Here is a 17059-nt window from a genome sequence, read left to right on the forward strand (position 1 = left end):
TTTAATACAGGACCAAAATTATATGAAGTCTTAATATATTTAATAATCAATAATCAGACATCAAAATATACATAGAACATAGTAAACATATATTTAAAACAAACAGACAAAACTATAAAACTAATTTTTACTCCCTTTAGCATTAATTTCAAGGGAGGAACATCTTGCTCCCTGTTGAATACTATTTTATGATCATAGAGGCTTACAACTTTCTTACCTGAGAAGCTGCTGTGGACACTTTAAGAGCCTCTTGTAGGGAAAGTAATCATCAGTATGGCCTTCATCTGTGGTTTCAACTCCTGTAGTGTCTGGGACATTTTTGTGCATTTCTGATATAATATGTCCGCACTCCTCTATGGCAGACAAAACTTTAAAAAGCTGCTGAAATCATCCCAGGTGGGCTGTTGGGTGAAAAGAACAGTTTCAATGAGATCAATCAAATCCCTAGAATTGTCAGAGAACTTGGATTCTGAGTTCTCCAGTCATCTGGTTCCCCAAGGGAGAGGCTGCCAAGGGGCTCTGGGTTTTTGGTGCTGATCCAGAACCTGGATAAAGGGCTGGAGCTCGCTGAGGAGTAGGAGGAGGAGGGGTTGGAAAATTATTTCCATGGTTGTCTCAACCTGAAAAAGAGAGTAAAGGGGGTGTGAGGGTGCCAAGGCATTGGCCTCTGGTTTTGTAGGGTCTGTGGAAGGAGGATTGTTAGTGGGGGTCAGAAAGGGCTTAATCCATGAAGGTGGATGAATCATTAGGTCTTTCCATACTACAATATATGGCAATTGGTCTGGGTGCCCACATTTTTGCTGAAAAACACCATTTTCCACTGCAAGGATGGTGGGAAGATGGAAAGTTCCTTCTGGTGGCCAGCCCACATTAAAGGTGGGCCATTCTGAGCTGCAAAATGTCATGATTTTTCCTCTCCTCACATCAACTGAAAGACCGTGAATTCTAGTCTCAACTTCTCCAAAATGTGTCAGAACCAAGTCAAGGGGTTTGGAAGTATTCTGTCCCATATCATCAGCCAGTCTTTTCATCAAGAGAATTCAGGATAACGCAAAAAAAGTAAGGAGAGCAATTTCAAAAAATGGTAAATCACATATACACAAAAAAGAACCAGCCATCCCAGACAAAAACCAAACTAAAGGCAACAACACACAACCTATACCTGGGCTAATATCTAAAATCACTAAAGCAAGAAGAGCTATGGCTTCAAAGGCAACTGCAAGACCACAAGCAATTAATCACAAAAATACAAAAGTAACTCCTGCCACAACACCAAGAAAAAGAAAATTAATCCAACACAGAAACAAAGTAAAAACAAAAACCTGGCATTTGCTGTACTTCTCTGCCACAGAAGTCCCAGAAACTCTATGAAAACCAATCCTCACTCTGGTTTCCCTATCCCAAGATTTCCAGGGAGGCAAAAACTGACAAGGCCAAAAATGTCTTTTTGACCCCTGCAGCCCTGGACCTCAACAGGTCTCTCTTGTCCACTTTTGGCCACCTGTACAACACCTCAAGGCTTTTCAGATCAATGAACAGAAACAAACACTTAAAGCAGGCAGACAACACAAAAGAGATTTACCCATGGGATTAAGTTCTCTGGGTCGGGAGTCCTAGAGGTCCTGAGGCACCCTGGACCAGAACCCAAATGTAAGGCCAGGTTCAGGAGATCCTCAGAGCCCCCACGAGACAACTCGATACAATAGCAAGAGAGCTTTATTATGAGAGCAATCAAACTCAAGACTCACTGATGCACCAGTAGAGAAGTGGGACCTGGAGCCCTGAGTGAGCAAGGTTTTTTAGGGAAAGTCTGTGATCAGGGAGTTTTCATGACAGCAAACAGGGAAGCACATGTTTCTATGACAGCAAACGGGGTGCATATGCCTTGATGTTACAGGATTAGGTAAAAGTTAGATGGGTGAGGTGACCTTTTCTGAATCACAATTACCTAAGGTATATGCCTCTCTGAGGAACAATTGCCTAAGACATATGATCACAATGGCTATTCTTTTAATCTATATCTGAAACATTGGGAAGAATTTCCCACCAGATTATCAACCAATTTCCCTTGATTATTGCCAGGGAGATTGTCTCTAATTTCTATGAAGTATTTATTCTATGATATTTCCTAGAGATGGTGCTGGGAGAGTTAACTTTGTTTTCTGCCAGGTGCACATTTTGTGATATTTCCTGGTACCCGAATTCAGCTCCCAGTCAAGATGGCTCTTTATTTTATAATGGAGTTATTCTCAGGCTAACTATACCCAGGCTAACTTAAACTCTTCACTATGACTTTCTAGGTAGTGTATATTATGAAGTTAACCTGTGAAACTCAGTATAAATCACACATAAAAGTCACCCAGCTGAAGGGGAATTTTAATCTAGCAACCTGGCTACTCTGGCAGGAGATCACATGCGAAGACCTAGTTCTGTGCGATCTGGCTGAAATACAGACACACTCTTAGTACACACTCTTTTTTAAAAAAATTTTATTAATTACACTTTATTCACTTTGTATCCCCCCATGTACCCCACCATCCTCCCCTCCTAATTCCACCTTCTCACCCCCTTCTTCATACATGCACCTTCTCAAATCCACTGATAGGGGAGGTCCTCCTCTCCTTCCTTCTGATCTTAGTTTATCAGATCTCATCAGGAGTGGCTGCATTGTCATCTTCTCTGGCCTGGTAAGGCTACTTCCCGCTCAGGAGAAGGTGATAAAAGAGCGGGCCAATCAGTTCATGTCAGAGACAGTCCCTCTAATGATTACTATGGAACCCACTTGGACACTGAACTGCCATGGGCTACATCTGTGCAGTTGTTCTAGTTTATCTCCTTGCATGGTACTTGGTTGGAGTATGAGTATCTGGAAAGACACCTCTGTTCAAATTCTCTGGTTCTGTTGCTCTCCTTGTGGACCTCCTGTCCTCTCCAGATCTTATTATTTTCCACTTCTTTCATAAGATTCCATGCTCTCTGCCCAACAGTTAGCCTTAAGTCTTAGCATCTGCTTTGATAGTATGCAGGGCAGAGCCTTTCATAGGCCCTCTGTGGCAGACTCCTAACTTGTTTCCTGTTTTCTTCTTCTTCTGATGTCCATCCTCTTTGCCTTTTAGGATGGCGATTGAGCATTTTAGTCAGAATCCTCCCTCCTGATTAGCTTCTTTATATGTACAGATTTTAGTAGGTTTATCCTATATTATATGTCAATATAAATGAGTATATACCCTGTGTGTCTTTCTGCTTCTGGGACAGATAATTCAGGATGATCCTTTCCATTTCCCACCATTTAACTGCAAATTTCATAATTTCCTTATTTTTCATTGCTGAGTAATATTCCATTGTGTAGATGTACCACAATTTCAGTATCCATTCTTCAGTTGAGGGACATCTGGGTTGTTTCCAGCTTCTGGCTGTTACAAATAAAGGTGTTAAAAACATGATTGAACATATGTTCTTATTGTGTACTTGATCCTCTTTTGGATATATGCCTAGGAGTGCTATGGCTGGATCTGAGGAAGCGCTATTTCTGTTTGTCTGATAAAGCACCAGATGGATTTCCAGAGTGTGTGTACAAGTCTACATTCCCACCAACAGTGGAGGAGGTTTGCCTTTCTTCTGAACCCCTCCAGAATGTGTTTTCACTTGAGTTTTTAATCATGGCCATTCTGATAGATGTAATTTGAAATCTCAGGGTCATTTTGATTTGCATTCTCCTGATGGGTAATGAGGTTGAGCATTTCTATAAGAGTTTCTCTGCCATTCAATATTCCTCTACAGAGAATTCTGTTTAGCTCTGTTCCCCATTCTTTAATTGGATTACTTGGTTTGTTGCTTTTCAGCTTCTTTAGTTCTTTATATATACTGGATATTAGCCATCTGTCAGGAAAAGAGTTGGTGAAGATTCTTTCCCAATCTGTAGGCAGTCATTTTGTTTTGATGACAGTGTCCTTTGCTTTCCAAAAGCTTTTCAGTTTCATGATGTCCCATTTATTGATTGTTGCTCTTAGAGCCCGTGTTGTTGGTGTGCTGTTCAGGAAATTGTCTCCTCTATTAATGATTTCTAGGGTCTTCCCCACTTTTTCTTCTAACCGATTTAATGTGTCTCATTTCATGTTGAGGTCTTTGATCCACTTGGACTTTAATTTTGTGCTGGGTGACAAGTATAAATCTATTGCATTTTTCTACATGAAAACATCCACTTAAACCAGCACCATTTGTTGAAGATGCTATCTTTTTTCCATTGTATGCTTTTGTCATCTTTGTCAAAGAACAGTTGTCCATAAGTGCCTGGGATTATTTCTGTGTCTTCAGTTTTGTTCCCTTGATCCACCATTGTGTTTCTATGCCAGTATCATGCAGTTTTTCTAACTGTTGCTCTATAGTACAGATTGACATCAGGGATGGAGATACCTCCAGAAGATCTTTTATTGTTGAGGATTGTTTTAGCAGTTCTGCGTTCCTTGTTATTCCATATGAAGTTGAGAATTTTTCTTTCAAGATCTGTAAAGAATTGTGTTGGTAATTTGATGGGAATTGCATTGAATCTGTAGATGGCTTTTGTTAAGATGGCCATTTTTACTATGTTAATCCTGCCAAGCCATGAGCATGGGAGATCTTTCCATTTTCTGATGTCTTCTTCTAATTCTTTCTTCAGAGACATGAAATTTTTTTCATACAGATCTTTGACTTGCTTGGTTAGGGTAACACCAAGGTACTTTATGTCATTTGTGGCTAATGTGAAGGGTGTTGTTTCCATAATTTCTTTCTCAGCCCTTTTGTCTTTTGTATACAAGAGGGCTACTGATTTTTTTTGAGTTAATTTTGTATATGGCCACTTTGCTGAAGGGGTTTATCAGCTATAGGAGTTCCCTAGTAGAATTTCGGGGGTCACTCAGGTATACTATCATATCATCTGCAAATAGTGATACTTTGAGTTCTTCTTTTCCAATTTGTATTCCCTTGATCTCCTTCAACTGTCTTATTGCTCTATCAAGGACTTCTAAAACTATGTTAAAGAGATATGGAGAGAGTGGGCAGCCTTGCCTTGTCCCTGATTTCAGTGGGAATGCTTTAAGTTTCTCTCTGTTTAGCTTGATGTTGGCTCTAGGCTTGCTGTATATTGCCTTTACTATGTTTAGATATGTGCCTTGTATTTCTGATTCTCTCCAATACTTTAAATATGAATGGATGTTGAATTTTGTCAAATGACTTTTAAGCATCTAAGGAGGTTATATGAGTTTTTTCTTTCAGTTTGTATTTTGGTCTATCACATTGATGGATTTCCGTATATTGGACCACCCCTGCATACCTGGGATGAAGCCTACTTGGTCATAGTGGATGATATCTTTGATGTGTTCTTGTATTCAGTTTGCAAGTATCTTGTTGAGTATTTTTGCATCAATGTTCATAATGGAGATTGGCCTGAAATTCTCTCTTTTTGGGGGGGTCTTTGTGAGGTTTAGGTACCAAGGAGACTGTGGCTTCATAGAATGAGTTGGGTAGTGTTCTTTCTGTTTCTATTTTGTGGAACAGTTTGAAGAGAACTGGAGTTAACTCTTCTTTGAAGGTCTGGTAGAATTCTGTGCTGAAACCATCTGGTCCTGGGCATTTTTTTGGATGAGAAACTCTCAATGACAGCTTCTATATCCTTGGTATATATGGGACTAATTAATTGATTTACCTGGTCTTGATTCAGCTTTGGTAATTGGAATTGATCAAGAAAATTATCCATTACATTTAGATTTTCAAATTTTTTGGCATATACACTTTTGAAGTATATAAGTCCTAATGACTGTTTGGATTTCCACAGTGTCTATAGTTATATTCTCCTTTTCATTTCTGATTTTATTGATTTGGATGGTGTCTCTCTGCCTTTTAGTTAGCTTGGCTAAGGGTTTGTCGATCTTGTTGATTTTCACAAAGAACCAGCTCTTGGTTCCATTGATTCTTTGAATTGTTTTATTTGTTTCTAATTGATTGATTTCAGCCCTGAGTTTGATTATTTCCAGCCGTCTACTCCTTTTTGGTGTGTCTACTTCTTCCTTTTCTATGATTTGTAGGTGAGACATTAAGTTCTTTGAATGAGTTGTCTTGAATTTCTTCTTGAAGGCACTTAGTCCTATGAATTTCCTCTCAGCACTCCTTTCATTGTGTCACATAAGTGTGGATATGTTGTGCCTTCATTTTCATTGAATTCTAGGAAGACTTTAATTTCTTTCTTTGTTTCTTCCCTGACCCAGCTGTCATTGAGTATCAAGTTGTTCAGTTTCCACGTGTATATAGGCTTTTTGCTATTTCTGTTGTTGTTGATGTCCAGCTTTATTCCATGGTGATCAGATAGGATACAAGGGATTATTTCACTCTTCTTGTATCTGTTGAGCCTTGCTTTGTGACCAACTATATGGTCTATTTTGGAGAAGGTTCCATGAGGTGCTGAGAAGAAGGTAAATATTTTGTGTTTTGGTTTAAGGTTCTGTAAGTGTCTGTTAGGTCCATTTGATTCATGACCTCTGTTAGAGACATTGTTTCTTTGTTTCATTTCTGTTTTCTTGACCTATCCTTTGTTGAGAGTGGGGTGTTGAAGTCTCCCACTATTAATGTGTGGAGATCTATGTGTGGTTTAAGTTTTATCAATGTATCTTTTACAAATATGGGTACCCTTGTATTAGGGGCATAGATATTCAGGATTGTGATGTATTCCTGGTGGAATTTCCCCTTGATGAGTATGAAGTGTCCTTCCCCATCTCTTTTGATTAATTTTGGAAGAAAGTATATTTTATCAGATATTAGAATGGCTACTCCTGCTTGCGTCTTGGGTCCATTTACTTGGAAAGCAGTCTTCCAGCCCTTTACCCTTAGGTAATGACTATCTTTGTGACTTAGGTGTCTTTCTTGTATGCAACAGGTTGCTGAATCTTGTTATCGCATCCATTCTGTTAGTGTCTCATTATTGAAGAATTGAGTCCATTGATGTTGAGAGAAATTAATGACCAGTTGCTGTTAGATCCTGTGATGTTGATGTTGGCTGTGGTCATATGTTTGTGTGCTTGGTTGATTTTTGTTTTACTGTAGTGAGGTTACTTATTTCCTGTCTTTTCTTGAAAATAGGTAGGTGTCTTGAATTGTATTTTTCCTTCTAGTGTCTTCTGTAATGCTGGATTTGTGTGTAGGTATTGTTGAAAGTTGTATTTTTCATTGAATATCTTGTTTTCTCTGTCTATGAGGATTGAGAGTATTGCTGGTTATAGTAGCCTGGGCTGACATCTGTGCTCTTTTAGATCCTGATTGATATCTGTCCAGGCCCTTCTGGCTTTCATAGTCTCATTTGAGAAGTCAGGTGTGATTCTGATGGGTTTGCCATTATATGTTACTTGGCATTTTCATGATTGATTTGAAAAAAGACAACAAAGAAAATGTCTGGCTGGATTTTGTTACTAAGAGTTCTGGGTAGGCTTGACGGAGCCATGCCTAGTGGTCAGCTGGTGATGGAGGCGATGGTGGAGGAGATGGAGGTGGTAGAAATGATACCAGAAGGGAATCAAGACATAGCAGTGAGACAGAAGAAGAGACCATGGCGGTGGTGGCAGTGCCACAGGTGATAGGAACAATTGTAGAAGTCGTGGTGAGGATGGGTGACTTGTCCTCAGTGTGGGTGGCAGAATAAGTGAGGAGGGGGTAGGCAACATATAAAAAAAAGAGATGAAGGGGCCTGTGGTGGTGAAGCAGTAGAGGTAGAGCAGGCAATAAAGGTGGGGGAGGTGGCAGAATTGAGGCACGAAATGGTCAAGGTGACGGAAAGTGGTAATGATGGAGATGTATACAGGATAGAGATGGCTGTATTTTTCCAGAGGGAGATGGAGGTATTTGGTCAAGTTTTGATACCAGTGGTAGGGACTGACCACATGGTAGTCAGGGACAGAGATGGTGGGGATGACAAAATGGTGGGTGGTAAAGTTGGCTAGGATGATGGAGAGGGTATATATGGTAGAATTGGTGGGTTTTATTGAGGTGATGGAGACAGTATGGGTGATGGGCTTGATGCAGATGGTGGAGGTAGTCAAGGTGATGGAGGCCATGAAGATGTGGGAGCTGAAAACAGAGGGGTCAATGGCAGTATCAGAAGTGGTGGGGATGATGGAATTGGTGGAGGGATGGAGATAGTGTAGGTGATAGATGGAGAAGGATGGAAGTAATCAAGTTTACGGCTACGGAGTTGGTGGTAGAGGGGGTAAGGAGACATTTATGTGTGAAATATGTGAAGCTCAGTGAGTGGGTAATTCCTTTCCATATTTGATGCAAAAAGGGAAAATTAACTTTTTCTTTAGAATAAGCAGTGAAATCCTTATAATACAGTCTCAGCAGAATCAGGGAGGAAAACCCATGCTCAGCTACTGCCAGTGTCATTTTGCTCTGGGGTTTGTGGAGTTCAGGGTAGGGGCAGAAAAACCCGGATGCTCTGCTAAGTCTGACCGAACACTGTTGGATGTGTGATTTGTGAACACAGCCCTAAGACTAGTTGGGAAAACCTCCCAGGATTAAACTGGTTCAGCCGAAGGCAGAGGGTGGTGGCTGTGGAGCAATAGGCTAAGACTATTGAACTCCTTTGGTTTTCCTGATGAGAGAAAATGGATCCCAAAGCCTTTGCAATGGCTTTGCAACCCTCCAGGGTGCTGGCAACCATGGTTGCTGTTGGAGCCTTAAGGATTGCATTCTTGCTAAGAATCCTACAATGACTGTGTCCCCATTTTACAGATGGAAAACTGTGGCTTTTTGATGGTCACCATTTTTTGTTTTTTGTTTTTTTTTGTTTTTCAAGACAGGCTTTCTCTGTGTAGCCCTGGCTGTTCTGTCGTTTACTCTGTATACCAGGCTGATCTCAAACTCAGACAGCCACCTTTCTCTGTCTCCCGAGTGAGAGATTAAAGACTTACACCACACACACACACACACACACACACACACACACGCACACACACACAAAAGGCCAGGTGATCAAAAGACCATATAGTTCAGTTCAAAAATCGATTCAAAAATCAGAATTGTATGTAATCTTTATGGTATTAGTAGATTTCCCTGAATCTTAATATAATTGCTGGCTCTCAATATGTAGAATGAGTTGTTTGGCATATAGATACTGCTGACTTTATTCCTGATGGTTTAGAATTAACTTTATTATTTATGCAACTGCAAAAGGCTTAACAAAAGTAGAAACCCTCCGTTACATATCACGCGGATTCGGTCTCATACAGGCTTTCCAGCTCCATTGGTACAAGCAAATGAGGAAACTGATCAATTACAACACCTCAACATTTCATGAAAGACACAATGTTAAAAGTAAAAGTTAATTTTTTTTTCTATAACTTGGGCATCAAGCAAGGAAATAATAAAAAATGTCCCACATGTCCTCTGTATAACCACACTCGACTGCGTGCTGGAAGTAAGCCTGGGGATACGAAAAAAGTGAAATATGGCAGATGGATGTGTTTCATTCTGCAGAATTTGGAAAAGAAAGGTATGTACACCGTACCATAGGTGTATAACCAGGGTTTCAACGGGCAACTGCTTTAAGTGCTGAAAAGGCTTATTGTGTAATTACACAGTTATTGGAAATAGTGGAAATTTTGGGGATACCTTCACAAATTAAGACTGATAATGATCCTAAATATATATCTAGTAAGATGAAGCAATTCTTTCCCTATTATACTATAAATCTTTATACTATAAATGATTTATAAAACTTTATACTATGAATGATTTATAAAATCTTTATACTATAGTATAAAATGATCTTTTTATAACTTATATTATAAAAATTCATAAATCATTCATACTATAGTATAAAGATCATTTAAATGATCTCTATATAATTTATACTATAAAGATTTATAAATCATTTATACTATAGTATACTCTAAATGATAGTATAGTATAAATTATAGTACAGTATAAATGATTTGTAAATCATTTATACTATAGTATATTATAAAGGATAGTATAAGTATAAATTATATCATTTATACTATATATAGCATCATTTATACTATACTATCATTTATACTATATATAGTATCATTTGTACTACACTATCATTTAAATGATAGTATAATATAAAGGATAGTATAGTATAAATTATACCATTTATACTATATATAGTATCATTTATACTGTACTACCATTTATACTTTACTATCCTTTATAGTATACTAAAGTATAAATGATTTATAAATCACTTAAACTATACTATAATTTATACTATACTACCATTTATTGTATACTATAGTATAAATGATTTATAAAACTTTATAGTATAAATTATATAGAGATCATTTAAATGATCTTTATGCTGTAGTGTAAATGATTTATAAATCTTTATAATAATATAAGTTATATAAACATCAATTTATACTATAGTATAAAGATTTTATAAATCATTTGTAGTATAAAGTTTTATAAATCATTTATAGCATAACGATTTTATAAATCATTTATAGTATAAAGTTTTATAAAATCATTTATAGTATAAAGATTTATAGTATAATAGGCAAAGAATTGCTTCATCTTACTACATATATATGTAGGTTCATTATCAGTCTTAATTTGTGAAGGTATCCCCAAAATTTTCATTATTTCCAATAACTGTGTAATTTACACAATCAGCCTTTTCAGCACTTAAAGCAGTTGCCCGTTGAAACCCTGGGTATACACCTATGGTATGGTGTACATACGTTTGTTTTCCAAATTGTGCAGAATGAAACACATCCATCTGCCATATTAAATGTCCATCCTATGGGCTTAGAGTTGCTCAAGAGTGTTTCGGTTGTGGAAGTACATTGGGGACATGCTGTTGAAGACAGAAGCTATCTTCAAGGACCTTTGTCCTACATTCAAGTTCCGGGAAGCGCCAGGATGGATGGACCATACATGGTAAATCACACAGACATCTGTGTGTCTCACGATGTGATACTTGTTGCCACAGTCTAGGGAGAAAGAACACAAGAGATGAAGTCTTACCACTGTGATACTAGGATGGAAAGATAAGGCTTACCAGAACTCTCCCCAAAGGCTGTTGCAAGGCTGATTAACTGTGCAAGAATATGCAAAGGGCAGAGACTTGAAGAAATGGAAGCAGCCTTAAGATCTGTCCATCTGGTACATACACGAATTAGGGGCTTGAGGCTGCCATGACACAGGGACACAGTGGGTTGCTCCTCCAAGAGTCTCTAGTTAGACTTGTCAGGACACCTATTACACCCTCACAGTGTGGCATGTGGTGGTGAGTGTGGGATCCAATGTGAATGGTCGCCTTGAAGGAACAAGAATAGATATGCAAGAGGTGAGTAACTAGGGCAGAATTGGTGTCAAGAGAGGGCACAGCTACCACTGCAGTCACTCCAAGACTGAGTTTTTCAGGCTTTGTTCTGAGTTGGGTCTGAGGACTCAAGCAATGTAACCTGTGAAGGGTTTGGCATGTGTGTGGGTGCGGGGCACTTGCAAAAGGATGGCAGGAGGCTCTTTCTAAAGAATTCCCATCAGGCTGCTTGTAGGCCTCAATTCTCAACCTGGGAACCCATCTTGGGGCAGGTAGGACAGGCAGACTGGAAACTATAGCACGAGGGAGAGATTAGTTACAAAGGACAGAAGGAAAAGTGAATAAAATGAAGTGAAGTAATGCACTCACCTGGTGCTGAGGGTGGCTCCAAGGACCCTTTTCATTGGAGTCATGTTCTTACATGAGGCGGCCTTTGTCTTAGCAGGTGGCAGGCAGCAGCAGCACAGATGTCTGAGGCTGTTCATGATTGTCTTCTTCACCCGCTTCCAGCGTTGACGCCGGTTGCGGGGGGAAGCTGTGCCAGTGTCCTGAGGCTGGCCAGGTGTGATGTCGTCCTCAGTCTCATGCTGAGGGAGACCTGTGCCAGCATCCTGAGGTTGGCCAGGTGTGATGTCGTCCTTGGTCTCTTGCTGCGGGAGAGCTGTGCCAGCATCCTGAGGCTGGCCAGGTATGGTATTGTCCTCGGTCTCTTGCTGAGGGAGAGATGTGCCAGCGTCCTGAGGCTGGCCAGGTGTGATGTCATCCTTGGTCTCTTCCTGAGGGAGACCTGTGCCAGCATCCTGAGGCTGGCCAGGTGTGATGTCGTCCTCGGTCTCTTGCTGAGGGAGAGCTGTGCCAGCGTCCTGAGGCTGGCCAGGTGTGATGTCATCCTCGGTCTCTTCCTGAGGGCGTGCTGTGCCAGCGTCCTGAGGCTGGCCAGGTGTGATGTTGTCGTCCTTGGTCTCTTCCTGTGGGGAAGCTATGCCAGCGTCCTGAGGCTGGCCAGCTGTGATGTTGTTCTCCTGGGTCTCTCCCTCCTCGGTCTCTTCCTCCTCCCTCACTTCAGGCATGGTGTCCTCCTTGATGATGTTCACTCTCAGGGAAATGATTGCTTCCTGAGCATCGATGTCTTCCTGTGTTAGAGTCTTTTCCTCTGCGACTATAGTAGACTCTATCTCTATGACTGTCGTCATCTCTGATAAATCCTCAGAGGAGGAGCTTGAGCTGTCCTCTTCCTCCAGGAAACTCCAGGATTCAGATTGGTGACTGTAGGACATGTGGCTCTCTAAGTCACTTGTACCCTCATTCTGGGATGTTCTAGAAGAGTTGGTGTATAGACCCAGAGATATATCGTCACTATCAGTGTGGCTGTCACGTGATCCAACCCGTGAAAAATAAACATTCATTTCCAGGATGCTGCCCTTGATGGACTTAGCAATAGGACAGCCCAGGTGGAGAGGGTGTGTGTCTGGATGGCAGCATAGGGTGGCAGGCATGCTATGGCATCTGGCAAGTTTCCTGGAATAATGCTCCTCCTCTTTTTCCTGGCCCTTAGATGGCAAGGTAAAGGTATAGGGAACAGGTTCAGCTCTCCTTAGGGATCCAGGATAAGTGTAAGGCTCTGTCAGGCGAAGGACAGTGCCTGGCTGCCTGGTTTTCACAGGATTCACCTGGTTGTGGCCATAGTCTCCCGCAGGTGACTGGTGTTGCAATATAAGATAAGTTGCCATCACCTCGTCATATTTTTGGTCTCTCAGGGATTCAATGATTACTTCAGGCTTATAGCCCATGACTCTCATGGTCCCAACAATGCTAGGGCTCAGGGTGCCTGGGAGGCTAGGGGTGGAAGTAGGTGGTGAACGTGCCTCACTGGCCCTGATCATGGGGCGCCTCATGATGTCCTTGATGGTGGGCCTTCTTCCGGGATTGATTATCAGTAATTCCAAGATGACATTGAAAATGTCGATAGAAACATGCTTAGGAATGGTGAAGTTGCCTGAGGTGACCTCGTTCCTCATGCCTGCCACAGATTTGGCTTGGAAAGGGAAGTGCCCAGCCACCATGAGAAAGAGGAGAATCCCTAAACACCACATGTCGATGGGGTAAGCATCGTATTCCCCGGGTGCAAAGAGTTCTGGGGCACAATAGGGCAGAGTGCCACAGAAACCCCGCAGCTTTTGCCCAGGAGTTACTTTCACAGCGAGGCTAAAATCAATCAGCTTGGCATTCCCCCTGCAGTCCATAAGGATGTTGGTGGCTTTTATATCTCTATGGACAACTTGATTGTTATGACAGTAATTCACTGCATGCACCACCTGAGTAAATATCCTTTCAGCCTCGCACTCCGGTAGAGACCCCCGTTCCAGGATCCTCCACAGCAGCTCTCCCTCTGAGGCATGCTCCATCACCAGGTAGGTGATCTCTTCCGTCTCGATCACGTGAAAGAGTTTGATAATATTGGGGTGGTTCATGGATTTCATAACGCTTATTTCACTGTTAAAAATCGAGTTGTACTTCTTCTTATTTTTAAGGAGTTTTACAGCCACACAGGTCACAGTGGGAACATGGAAGGCGAGTTTCACTTCAGAAAAATGTCCGTGTCCCAGAGTCCTCATCATTCTATAGTCGGTGTTGAAGGGGTCCTCCACAGAGGAGCAGGCCTCCATGTCCTGCTTCAGAGTCAGGCCCTCCTCCTTCATATGGCTAGAGCCAAAAAGTTCAATGAGAAAGTTGACAGACTTAAAATCAGGCCTAGGAGAGTATTTAGAGCTATGAATTCCTACATCCAAAAGACTAGGAAAGGAAGGAAGGAAGAGGTCAGACACATTTCAGACCACCTAACTGGGTACTTAAATGCTTAGATAGACAAGAATGAAGTATGTTCCAAAGCAGTGTAGAGCAAAATATGACAGATTGGTTTGACAGGAATCAACTGCAAACTGGCAGAACCAACCAAAGGATTCTAGAAACTAAGAGCCACTGATAAGAAAGGACGGTCATCCCCTAACCCTGAGCTCACCTGTACTGGAAGAGAGCAGGCACGAATAAAATTAGATGCAAGAGAAGTATATAGAACAACAGACACCTCCCAAGCCCGGCGGTGTCCGTGCGGGGCAGCCAGCCCCTGAGTCCAGGTACAACTAGCTCTGCAAAGGACCTACCAAAATTTGGTTCTTAGGATCCAGGTCAGGTGGCTCACAATTACTCCAAACCCAGCTCTAGGAGATCCTACACCATGGGCCTCTGAGGGCATCCATACACATGTTCACATGCCCACACGCAAGTGCACTCTCTGCTACTACACATCAATTACATGGTGATAATGTCTATCTAGATAATGCTACAGGCAGTTATGATCTCCAACAGAAGAGCTGTACATCAAACCTAGTTCCAAGAGTACATGCTCTTGAAATGGTGAGCCAGCTCTCCAGATTACCCCATCCGCAAAAATCTTTACTTTAAAACAAAGAGGGTCCCTTACATGAATTGGAGGAGACTTTCTGTGTATAAAATAAACATAATAAAATGTTCTCAGATAGAAAACAGAATGAACTTACTATGATGGTTCAAAATCTTCAAAAATCCAGGAATGTCTTGTCACGGTGCAGAAATCCAGTTACTCTCTATTCTGCTCTGTAAGACAAGAGGAGTGGAGAATGGTGTGAGTGTGTGAGGGAGGGAATAGAAGGAGAGTTTATGTTTATTAAACAAACATAATAAAATATTGTAGGTTAGAGAACAGAAGGCACTTACTATATGGTGGTCAAAACAGCTTCTAAAATGTGAGTATAGTCTGTCATGGGCACAGAAGTCCAGTTGCTCTCCAACCAAGAGCTTCTGCTCTGTAAGACAACAAGCAGGCTTAGCCAGAGCCTTAAGTGGATAGGTGTCACAATGGCTCCTTGTGGTGTCAGAGCAAAGAATGGACAAGTGGTCACTAGGCACATCCCCATGGTTCCCTCACATTCTGTCCTCAGGGACAGGAAAGCTGGTCTAGGGCAGTGGGGCAGTAGGAGCCTGAGGAAGCTTGTTACACTCCAGTGTCTGTCCACAGTGATGCCCAGAGGCCCACCTCTTCCTGCTAGGCCCACTGCCCAAGGTCCACAGTTTGCCCCACATGGTGCCACCTGCTTGGAACAATGTTCAAACACTTAATTCTTTGTGGGACTTTTGACACCCAAACCTTAAGGAGGACACACACACACACACACACACACACACACACACACTCTACATCTAGACATGACACAACTAGCTGTGCCCTGACTGAGAGTCCTTCAAGGGTCAGCTGATGGACCTTAGACAAGAGGTTGGGGTGAAAGTCAGGAAAGTCTCATAAAGGATAAACACTTGGCAGTTGGAAAAGCTAGAAAAGTGAAGGCAGGAGGATCAGTTCAAGTCCTCTTTGGCCACACAGGAATGCTGAGGCCAGCCTGTGCTACAGGAGACCCTGCCTCACCAAATACAAAAGCAATAGCAAAGAGAAGATGAGGAAGGACTGCTTTTGTTTTCTGCATGACCTAGGTTCCCAACTGCTTCAAAAGTTCAAGGTTGCTGTTACACGCAGGGCCTAGCCACAAGTGCTTGTGACAACAACGCTTGAGGGTGGAGGGCTGATCAGCCATTTCCATGCTCCTGAAGCTAGGCTGCTGTCACCTCCCACCAAAAGTCATCAGATTTTCACATTAAGTGGACCTCACAGCATGCACCCAAGCTGCGGGACATACGCCAGAGAAACTGGGTGGAAGTTTACAGGAGGTCAACAAGGATGTTCACTCTTCAGAGAACGTGCATCACTCACTTGAGCACTGGATAGCAAGTCTAGTCAACTAAACCATCACACAATGAAAGGGAGACACAGGTACTGTTCAGCAACGGGCAACAAAGTGCAACTTGCCAGTTCTGTAATCAGATATCAGATTTTTGGAAGTCACAGACCATAGACCCTCCTCTCATCACCAATACCTTGGCAAAACAGAAAGGAACCTGAAGGGCTTTGTTGCTGGACCATGAAGGTTCTGTTACCCACTGCCTTTCCCCAAACATGAACAGATTAAGGTTGGAGGAAGGAGTTTTATCCAAGCCTAGACTTGGAAATTTGGGTAGACTGCCCTTGACAATAAAAAGTCCCCTGCTTCTCCAAAAAGACAGATGCTTATTTTGGGGCTTGGGGTCTGTGCAGTGCTGGGCAGATAATTCCAGCACTAGGCGGTTTTTGTTCCTGAATATGTTCTTTGACCTGTAGGACCAGCAGAACTCAAGAGCACAGACTCGACTCTTTGCTTCAAAATCATTTTTGCCCTCCCCTCCGGTGCCTGATAACACCCTAGCTTGGTGCCATAATCACCCTCCTTAAAACAGAAGATAACCCATGAATGTACAGCTGCAGGCAGAGAGAAGGACAGAAGTAGGCTGGAGGGACAGGGCATGGCAAGTCTCACCAAGGAAAGTCCCATCCTTCCTCAAAGAGCAAGCTCCTTTTAGACTTACACTTATTCTATCCCTGAATTCCTTTTCAGCTGCCCTGTTCCACAATCACCATCACAAGATCTGAGCTGTCTCTAGCCCCTTTGTTGGACTCATGCCTCTTGACCTGCCAGGAAGATCCTGAGATAACCAGCTAGGAGGAGACTTAGTGCTAGAGCCCAGAGACACATTGGTGTCCTTCCTTAAGAGACCATCCCGTGTGTCCATCAGTCCTCTGGACAGGAGTCCACGGCACTTGGCCCGTACTTGTACTTGGGAAGC

At 42.0% G+C, this 17059-nt stretch overlaps 1 pseudogene; it reads right to left on the minus strand.

Moving 5' to 3' along the window:
• Positions 1-13106: 13106 nt before the first annotated feature.
• Positions 13107-14010, minus strand: LOC132653980 (sperm motility kinase-like; annotated as a pseudogene).
• Between the last annotated feature and the right edge of the window lie 3049 nt (positions 14011-17059).

Source organism: Meriones unguiculatus, chromosome 5 (assembly GCF_030254825.1).
Source record: "Meriones unguiculatus strain TT.TT164.6M chromosome 5, Bangor_MerUng_6.1, whole genome shotgun sequence".
Lineage (NCBI taxonomy): Eukaryota > Metazoa > Chordata > Mammalia > Rodentia > Muridae > Meriones > Meriones unguiculatus.